This window comes from Periplaneta americana, chromosome 12 (genome assembly GCF_040183065.1).
Source record: "Periplaneta americana isolate PAMFEO1 chromosome 12, P.americana_PAMFEO1_priV1, whole genome shotgun sequence".
NCBI lineage: Eukaryota > Metazoa > Arthropoda > Insecta > Blattodea > Blattidae > Periplaneta > Periplaneta americana.
In genome coordinates, this window is record NC_091128.1 from 151,192,518 (window position 1) to 151,203,743 (window position 11,226).

Here is an 11,226-nt window from a genome sequence, read left to right on the forward strand (position 1 = left end):
TTCAATCTTCCTACACTTCCGCAGAGGTGTATAACCTATGAGGCAGAGAAGTTGCCTAGCAAGTACGGCGTTCATTCTGAAAAGTACGTACCTATACGTACGGTAACGCCAGTATTGGCAGGAATGTGAACTGTTTGGAAATACGTACTGTCGGGATACGGGGAGAGGGTTAAGACGATTACTTACGTATTTGTTGACATTAACTTCGACGGTCAACATGGACACGGAGCGTTTGATTTGTGTTGTGGAATGTTACCGTACGCAACCGATGATAACAAATACCCTGCGTACGACTTGCCGACGCAAAACACAGCTCGAAAGAGGTTATGGTAGCACACAGACCGTACAGACCGCCATCTGTTGCTAAGACGTTCAAGTTATACCGTACACGTTCTCAAGTTCAAATTGAAGAACGCCTTAAATAATAGGCAACTTCTCTGACATATAAGCTGAAACTCGCTTCAAATCGGTGACCTAATAACAGTGACGTCATGACACACTTTGAAATGAACACCCAGTATTGTGCATTCTCATTTTGTGTACAACCCGTTTCAGCTCACGTTATCCGCGGCGTCTTCGTGAACCATCCGTTACGTCATACACTGTACAGTCGCGAGAGAATATTAGTCTATCAGTCTAGACTAGAGCAGTGTGAGGGATGTGTCTATAATCCGTTGAAGCATTTTAATACTGCATTAGTGAATTATTTAGTTGTATTATCATTGAATATACTGTGCATTGAATCGAACGTTACGTATTTATACTCCACTGAAGCATTTTAATACTGCATTAATGATATATAGTAGTTATATCACTAATGGACAAATTGAAACTTTTTTTCTTGTATTTGGTGTGTAAATGGGTGAATTTACCTAATTTTGTGATGCTGAATTTAGTGGAAAAATCAGTTTCTTTCTATCACGTCACATTTTCGAGATACACAGATTAGGATTACTTGCATCACAACATATGTTGAAAGTGATGACCTTCAACTCGAACATATTCCCTATATCTCCGAAAACAATTCTGGTTCACTCGCAAAAGTTCATGTTGAATGATTGCCTGTATTTCTCTTGTGATAGTGTCCTTCAATTCTTGTAACGTGTGCGGATTTGATGCGTACACTTTATTCTTTAACGTCCCCCATAAATAAAAATCGCATGGAGATAGGTTAGGGGAACGAGGTGGCCGCAATCCTCGACTAATTATTCTGTCACCAAACACACTTCGCAAGTCATGCATTGAATTCGCAGCGGTGTGAACTGTAGCTGAATCCTGCTGAAGCCAGCCACTCAGCCGTTCATTTCTTGTCGTTGAGAAAAGAATTATTTAAAATTGAAGTTACATTATGTGAATCAACTGTTGTGTCGAAAAATATATGTGAACGTATTAAGATGTGCGCGACTTTTGGATCGCTCTGTAGTATGGTCGAATAAAAAATGAATAAACACAGTTGACATTATATCAGCTATACAGTCGTGCGTTGTAACGTGTCGGTCTTCTCTAACCCGAGTTGTGCAAAGAACATATTATCATTCTGTCATAGCGTCTAGTTCTCTTACTTCTCAGTTGTCCGTCGTTTTCCGTAATGAAAGTGATGGCTAACAATAGCCCCTTGTTTGAAAACGGCAGTCCTAACGTAAACGCTTTGTAATGTAGCCTCTTTGATAATAATAATAATAATAATAATAATAATAATAATAATAATAATAATAATAATAATAATAATAATGGTTTATTTTAACAGGCAGATTTAAGATCATTCGGCCTTCTCTTCCACTCAACCAGTGCGATACAAAAATACAAAATTACTATATTGCTAAGGAGCAAAACATAATTAATACAATCCAATGCAATAAAATACAATACAATACAATACAATACAATACAATACAATACAATACATAACAATTCTTTTACCTTCCCAACACTCCAATGAAATAATTATGTACTAATAATAACATTAATAATAATAATAATAATCATACTTAAATATAATTAAATCATTAAACTCGATTATGATTATAATTACAACTTCAATTTGTCTGCGTCAGTAAGAAATTTTTTAGCTTTGTCTTGAAAGTAGTTATTGTCTGGCAGCCCTTAATCTTCTGAGGTAGAGAATTCCATTCACGAGGGACGGAGACAGTGAAAGAGGATGAATAGTGGGATGTTATATGGGGAGGAATTGCTAGGATCTGGCTCTCTTGTGACCTGGTGTTTAGATTGTGATTGCAGGATAAGTAGTTAAACCGGGAACGAAGATAATTTGGAATAGAAGTGTGGAGAACTCGAAACAGAAGAGAGAGCGAATGAAGTGATCTACGGTTACTGAGTCGCAGCCAGGATAGATATTTGAACGAAGGTGTAATGTGGTCAAATTTGCGAGCATTGCTGATAAATCTGACACACATATTGTGCACACGCTGTAGCTTGTTCGAAAGTTCAGTTGTCAAATCTGTAAGTATTATGTCGCAATAGTCAAACAATGGTAATACGAGGGTTTGCACTAAAGTCTGTTTTAATTTTGGCGGGAGGAAGTTTCTGAACGGGTTAAGAGAATGCATGGTATAGCATACTCTCTTGGATATTTCCTTTATTTGGCATTCCCAATTTAAATTTTCGTCTAAGTAAACGCCAAGGTTTCTGACGACGGAATGGTACGGAATAGTGGCATTGTTTACTGTAATAATTGAGGACATCACCCGAATAAGGGCGTATACAGCAAAATGTAGCTCTGATATAAACTAATTTCAATGTTTGTAAGCTGTCACGTTCATTATAGTTGCTTCGAAAAAGTTTTTCATTACTGTCAAATATTTTCGAGGGTATTTAAAACAAAATTATTGAAACATAACAGCAAATAGTACGTTCTGCTATTAGTAAATAAATATAATATGGAACTCAGTATAAGCCCTTTTTCCGGCGACAATATGTTTTAGTACTGTTTTTAATTATTCTGATGTTCTAGGTGTCTAACTTCAAATGAAAATTAATTATATATGGGAACATCTCGCACTTTATTAATAATTTTGTCTGAAAAAAGTAAAATAAAATAAATTAAACAAAATAAAATATACATTTACCATAACATATTAAATAAAATTATTTAGTAATTACACAAGTAGGCCTATAAAATAACTTTACATTTTCAGTTTATGGTTTTCTTGTTCTTATGTCTTTTTCTTCTTTATGCATCATCACTATTGTTGCTAGAGTCATCTTCACCATTGTGTGATGATGTCCTGGCTTTATTCAGCATTGAGTTCAGCCAACTTTGGCCATCTTCATCTGAAAACTGTAAGAGATCTCTTAAGTCCTTCGCCTTGGAGGGTTCCAAAGGCACTGGTTTAATTTGTGTTGGAATCAAAAGTTTCAGCTGCGACACTTCTATGCCCATCTTTCAAATGCTGAAGGGAACAAATTATGTAGATTATGAGGTTCAAGCTGAAAATACCCCTGATGTCCTATATTGCACTTGTTTATACTTTTGCATCATGATTGTATGAGGACGATTTAAGTGTGTACCCGTTTTACCATTGAGGATGTCACCGGAAACCAGTTTATTCTGAACTGGTTTAATCGTTTCTCTGAAATTTGCAATAGACTCAATAGAAAGTTTCGACGCACATCAATTTTTTTTATCCCCATTACAGAAAACACTGTATTTCCACACATTATCCCTATTCTTGAAAGACTGAAGTTTCTTAGATTTTAGATTCACTCTTTCAAGGCAAGAAGTAATAAATTATATTGTTCTAATTTCGAACCCATGTTCCAAAGCGTTTAAAAATAGAAAGTTGATCGTTCTTTGAAATTTCATGTGTACACATTTTCATACATCTTCTTCTTACCGGTTTAAATAACTTATTTTCCATTTCGTTGCCTGTACAAGTTGTGTATGACTTGCCACTGTTTCTATTAATTTTCCTTTCTTCGGTTTTCCATTTAGTTTTGTTCAAAAGCTTCTTTTTTCCCATATTTTCGGTCATGATTCACTGCTGCAACTGACAACCTGAAGTAGGCCTAAACATCGAATATTAGCCTACTACAGTACGGCTTGGAACAGCATGTGAGTGTGCCTGCCGCTGTAGTAGGTGTGTTCACTCGTTCAACGTAAACACGTAACATTGTATCCTGTGTTACGTATTGAAGCTAAACTTACGAAAATTTACTACAGTGCACTATACGCATTCAACTACCTAATCCCTTGATCGTCGGAAAACGGGCGTATAAGGGTATACGCCGTTATTCGGGTGAAGTCCTCAATTGGGATATGTCTGTTGTTCATCGTGTTCAGTAGTCACTTATGTCCAATTAATATAGCTTGTAACTTACTAGCATTTAACCCAAGTCCGAACTTATTCGTCCATGAAGAAATTTGGTTCAAGTCACGATTAAGTCTGCCAATAGTTGCATCAATTTCGTCTGGTCGCTAGTTACGTTGACACGAGGCATACACTGTCAGGGATGCAGAAGGAAGTCCTCGGAGTGCTGGTGTATTGATTCATCAATATTTCGAAATGCGTGCCACTGGCTGGCAGCTGCTGAACAGCTGTGCACAGTCAATCGTGGACGCCGGCCAAAACGGATCGCAGTTATTGAGTACCGTAGGTTAACACCATCGGTAGAGCAGCAGATTTTTTTTCAAGAAGTGCTCCTTGTTTCACTGCCTGGATGGATGACTGTTCTCCGTTAAGGTTTACAACTTATCTCACGTTTTTTAAATTGAGCCACTTTCATTTCTAGCTACACAGAAAGGAATTCTACGCAGAAAAAAAAAAACTTTTTACTATGTTCTAAATTTGATCACATTCGTCATATAACTCTGCCCTGTCTCCAGATTCTACTGATGCTGTTTACTTGTGTAGAATGTACCCTATAACACAAACGTCACATGCCAAAATGGGGAAAACTACATTATTTTCAGATGTAACTACTGGGTGTTCATTCCAAAGTGTGTCATGATGTCACTGTTGATGAGTCAGCGATTTGAAGCGAGTTTCAGCTTTTATGTCAGAGAAGTTGCCTATTAATCAAGGTGTTCAATCTGAACTTGAGAACGTGTACGGTATAACTTGAACGTCGTAGCAACAGATGCCGGTCTGTACGGTCTGTGTGCTACCATAACCTCTTTCGAACTGTGTTTTACGCGGGCAAGTCGTACGAAGGGTATTTGTTATCATCGGTTGCTTACGGCAACATTCCACAACACAAATCAAACGCTCCGTGTCCATGTTGACCGTCGAAGTTAATGTCAACAAATACGTAAGTAATCGTCTTAACCCTCTCCCCATATCTCGACAGTAAGAAAAAACTCAGTACATGTTTCGAAACTGTTCACATTCCTGCCACTACCGGCGTCACCGTACATATAGGTAAGTACTCTTCAGAATGAACGCCGTACTTGCCAGGCAACTTCTCTGGCACATAGGTAATACACCTCTGCGGAAGTGTGGCAAGATTGAATTCTCTAGTCGACCTGGTTGGCAAGTTAGTATAGCGCTGGCCTTCTATGCCCAAGGTTGCGGGTTCGATCCCGGGCCAGATCGATGGCATTTAAGTGTGCTTACATGCGACAGGCTTATGTCAGTAGATTTACTGGCCGGAGTTCTTACTCCTGCGGGACAAAATTCCGGCACATCCGGCGACGCTGATATAACCTCTGCAGTTGCGAGCGTCGTTAAATAAAACATAACATTTGAATTCTCTAGGCTCATCGACTAGCCACATGACGGCATACAGCGAGCCATGACACACTTTGAACTGAACACCCAGTATAATTGCTTATTTAACCTGGCAGAGTTAAAACCATACGGCCTTCTCTAACACTCAACCAGGAGTAAAACTGCTACACAAAAACACTACAAATGCAAGAAATATAGTAAAAAAATTGAAAGAGATAATCATAATACAACAGCTGAAGTAACCTATTCAATTCCAAACCCTCTCTCTTTTCCTGAACTTTTCTAATGGCATATTGCTTATGTTGGGGCTTCGTAACAAGCTCTTTTCTTACGGTGATGGGTTGTTAGCCCTTCAGCCAACCCCCAAGCTGGAGGATCACACCTTATCGGCTGTCCACGACTGCTTTTTCAATATATTCGCCATATCTTTACAGAACGCAGAACTAAACGCATTGTATTCTTCACTTAACATAATTAGGAACTTTAAATCCAGATGCTTGAGATGGGTAGGGCATGTAGTACATATATATGAAATGCATATAGAATGTTACTTGGAAGATTTGTTAATGTTATGTTTTATTTAACGACGTTCGCAACTGCAGAGGTTATATCAGCTTCGCCGATGTGCCTGAATTTTGTCCCGCAGGAGTTCTTTTACATGCCAGTAAATATACTGACATGAGCCTGTCGCATTTAAGCACACTTAAATGCTATCGACCTGGCCCGGGATCGAACCCGCAACCTTGGGCATAGAAGGGCAGCGCTATACCAACTCGCCAACCAGGTCGACTAGTTGGAAGACCTGAGGGGAAAAAGATCTTTGGGGTGGCCGAGACGTAGGTGAGAGGATAATATTAAAATTGATTTGAGGTAGGTGAGATATGATTAATCTTGCTCAGGATAGGGACCGATGGCGGGCTTATGTGAGGGCGGCATTGAACCTCCGAGTTTTCTAAAAGTCATTTGTAAATAAGTAAATCATAATACAGCGTAAACAACAAGGCAGTAGAAATGAGACATAATAACATATAGAAAGAGAGAAAGAAGTATAATAAAATGTGAACAGTAATAAGCGAGACATATATAATGTATAAAAATATGTGATAATAATAATAATAATAATAATAATAATAATAATAATAATAATAATAATAATATTCGGTATACTCGTATGATAAGAACTTTCTTGTGTTAAATTTTAACGTACCTTGTTAACATGTTTCGACCTATTTTGGGTCATCTTCAGAACTGGTCGTTGTTAGTCTTGGCGCCTCTTGTTTCCTGTGAGGGTGCGTTCGTAGTGTAGAGTCAAAGAGTGTATGTGTTTTGAAATTGAGTTGTGTGTTGAGAATATCGTCAAATGCCAACCACACCTACAGAGACATCAACACAGACATAGAAATACTGCACATCCAACCAGAAAGCCAGAAACTCAACTCACTAGAACAATATGAAATATACAGACACACGAAAACACACCCCAACGATATTCTCAACACACAACTCAATTTCAAAACACATACACTCTTTGACTCTACACTACAAACGCACCCTCACAGGAAACAAGAGGCGCCAAGACCAACAACGACCAGTTCTGAAGATGACTGAAAATAGGTCGAAACATGTTAATAAGGTACTGGTACGTTAAAATTTAACACAAGAAAGTTCTTATCATACATATACCGAAGTGATACAGTGTTAAAAGTTGTGTAATCAAGATGAATAATAATAATAATAATAATAATAATAATAATAATAATAATAATAATAATAATGAAGTACAGAGCGGTCTTCCACCAATGCGCCAGGGACGAAGAGACCCATCGTCTCGAAGGCGCTGATAAAGTCGAGCAAACATTGTGTGGTGAGGGTGATTTCTGTTTTGAAACCGTTGTTGGTACATGCGGAGAGCTCTTCTTCCGTTTCCGCAAGCCTCCCCATACCACATTACCATGTCGGCTAACTCGGAAAAAGTGTAGACATTCATTCCCAATTGATGATTAGACTGATTTTTTTTATTTTATTGGCTTATTTTACGACACTGTATCAACATCTCAGGTTATTTAGCTTTTGAATGAGATGAAGGCGATAATGCCGGTGAAATGAGTTCGGGGTCCAACACCGAAAGTTACCCAGCATTTGCTATTGGGTTGAGAGAAAACTCCGGAAATAACCTCAACCAGGTAACTTGCCCCGACCGGGATTCGAACCCGAGCCACCTGGTTTCGCGGCCAGACGCGCTGACCGTTACTCCACAGGTGTGGACGATTAGACTGACCTGAAAGGAAAAGGTATTGAACATTAAACGTAACCAAACAACAACAACAACCCTTCTCGTCTCTTACAAACATCTCAGCAAACAAACAGGGGTGCACAGATTCGCATACATTGGCACACACCCGCGCAAAAACATTTTCAACGGTAACTTCGAAACGACGCGTCAAAAGACGTAGGTTGTTTAACAAAAAGGGTTTCTTACTGTTAGATCTATCACCCCTCAGAGTTTGTCACAGAGGTTTTGAATCACTCTGTATAGTAATTATCTATTACTTTTTCAGTAATGTGTAATTTTAACAGAATGCTTCGTGGCAACATTGTAATTGTAATTGTATAAATCACTAGTACGTCCAGTAATGGAATATGGTGCTACATGTTGGGATCCTTACAGAATAGAACATATTAAGACACTGGAAAAGATTCAAACACGGGCTCTCAAGTGTCATCGGAAAAATTCACCATTAAAATGGGACACACTCAAGGACAGGAGAACGCGAATTCCATTATGCGCAATGTTCAAAACATACAGAGGTGAGCCTGCCTGGAGAGAAATAAAAAATAGGTTGCAACCGCCAAATTACTCTTCAAGGAACGACCACTCATATAAATTGAGGGAAAGAAGACAGAGGACGGACACTGGAAAGTTTTCTTTTCTCAATCATACTATCAGGGACTGGAATGCTTTACCTGCAGACTTACTAAAGGCTTTACCAACAACCAAAAACGTATTTAAAAATAGGCTTAAGGACTTTACTAATAGACGGTAATTATACACAGTATGTAAAGGATGTACATGATATTTTGTTATTGAAGTGTTGTATCAGTGAAGAATTATGTTGTGTCAGTGAAGTGTGTTGTGTCAGTGATGTGTGTTGTGTCAGTGAAGCTTTATAGTTTATAGTGGCAATGCAAAGTATTTGAACAGTGAAATGTTTTTGAAGTGTTAGTGAAATCAGGATAGAATCAGTGAAATGTGTCGTAGTTCCAGTGCAATGAGTGAGTTGACAGCGAAATGAGTGTAATGTGGAAAGGTACTTGTGCAGATATGAACATATCATACTCGTGGGTTTAGTTCGAACTTAGATTTAAGATACAAATTAGATTTATTTTAAATGTTATTTTAAGTGCTCGTGCTTCATTTAATTTAGGATATTCCCTATTATTATTATTATTATTATTATTATTATTATTATTATTATTATTATTATTATAAATTATTGTTAGTATTAATTATTTGTATTAATTATTGGTATTATTAAGTGTATTTTTAATTAACAGGTTTATTATTGTCATTATTGAGTGTAATTAGTTATCACTGCCACCGGGTATATATCCATTGCAGTGTGAATAAATACATACATACAATTTCCTCAGCTTGTTGTCTTAGTACTGTGTTTAAATATTATAGAATATCAACATTTATTAAAATATTGGCGGAAGGGAGAGCTCTGACATTTATTTGTAGGGGAGGGGGCACAATTCTATGGGTGGTCCTATGAGTTTTCATAGGATTTAGTCATGGAAGACGGAATACAATTTCGGAAGTAGTTTATGGCCAACTGTCGAGAAGATTTCGACATATAAAGGCTATTTGGAAGGTGCCGCTTAAATGAAATTATTTACACGTGTTTTATGGGTGATTAAATCAGTTCCAGAGAAAGATTACTGTTCTCTGAGGGGATCGACGAATTGGAGTGGTCGTTAAATGTTACAACGGAGAAATTTCAGTGGTGGGGATTATATTACAAGAGTATAAGTAGTAGGTACTACGTATTAAAAGACAAGCGTATAGAGCAGCCATCTCAAAGTCGCAGCCCGGGAGGTTTCTAGATAACAGTTCCGAAGTAACAATACCATCTATATATATATATATATATATATATATATATATATATATATATATATATATATATATATATAATTTTCAACTGGCAATGGAAATTACGGGAAAACGGCTGAAGGGATTTTAATAAATGACCCCTCATTTTGAAGCTTGGAACCCAACGTTTTTCAGAAAAATAGTAGTTTTCAGTGAAATGTCAATTTTCCTACATCATTTTTCTGTTTTCCAAAATCCATCTGTCGTCAGTTTTGAGAAATAATGGCGTTTCAGAATAAAACAAAACACAAACACACTACAATAAATAATATCACACGAAGACTACGACCTGCAGGATTGCTGACGTATTTAGAGCTCAAATTCAATTGGTTACTGAAAACTACAAGACTTACTAAAAATGGATTTTCAGAAAAATAGTAACTTTCAGTGAAGCGTTAGTTTTCCTAAATAATTTTCCTATTTTTCAAAATCCATTTTTCGTCAGTTTTGAGACTTAATTGCATTTCAGAATAAAACAAAACACACACTACAATAAACAATAGGCTATTACACGAGTGGATTGCTAACATTCAATTGGTTGTTAAACTCTTCAAGACTTACTAAAAATAATTTACAGGTCTCATTCTGTGGTGTGTAATTTTCTGAGTACAGCTGTGTATTGGATATTAAAATCTACAAACCTTGAGGTGATTTGATGACATTGTTACCATTAGAAATGATACTATTATTATAGTTAATGCCATGATGTGACTATTTTTCATTAATTATACATAATATTAATGCTATATTGATGAAATGAAAGTGAAACGATTTGAGGTTATATAAGTAGATGTAGAGAATATTTAAATTAGATCTTCAGTTCTATAATTTACTGAGTTTATAAAATTACAAAACTTTACGTAAGATAATAATATTGTTATTAAAAAATCAAATATTTTTACAGTTATTAATCAAGTGGGGTTGGGTCTTTTTCATGTATTTAAGGTGTTCTGGTGTAGATATTTATATGCGTCATTCTTTTCAGTATTGGCTCGAGAGAGCGCAAAAATTACAGTTCCTGAGGAAAGACCAAAAAGTATTACTTGCTGATATAATAAGAGGCCTACAAAATTTTGTAGTCTCCCGATCATTTCAGCAAGATCTCTAAGCAGGATAAACGATTTTACCGCTTACCTTTCAAGCTCTACATCTAGCAGCTATACCAAGATGGTATGATTATTATTAGGAAGAAGAAAAAACCTGACTTTTTTAACTTTCGCCTACAATCCACAATAACCTGAAATAGCTATTGCTTTACTCCAACATGAAAAACCCACTGATCGTCCTGACATTGTTACTTGCGTTTTCGCGTTGACTCTCAAAAACTGAAGGTGGATGGATAGGTTCAAGAAAAAGTATTTGGCATAAAAAAATTCAGAGGGA

At 36.9% G+C, this 11,226-nt stretch overlaps 1 protein-coding gene across 9 annotated transcripts in view; it reads left to right on the plus strand.

Annotated features, from left to right (window-relative positions):
* Ndae1 (Na[+]-driven anion exchanger 1) overlaps nt 1-11,226 on the plus strand; it is a 704,613-nt gene that overhangs the window by 140,481 nt on the left and 552,906 nt on the right. The gene's annotated exons all lie outside the window — the stretch shown is intronic.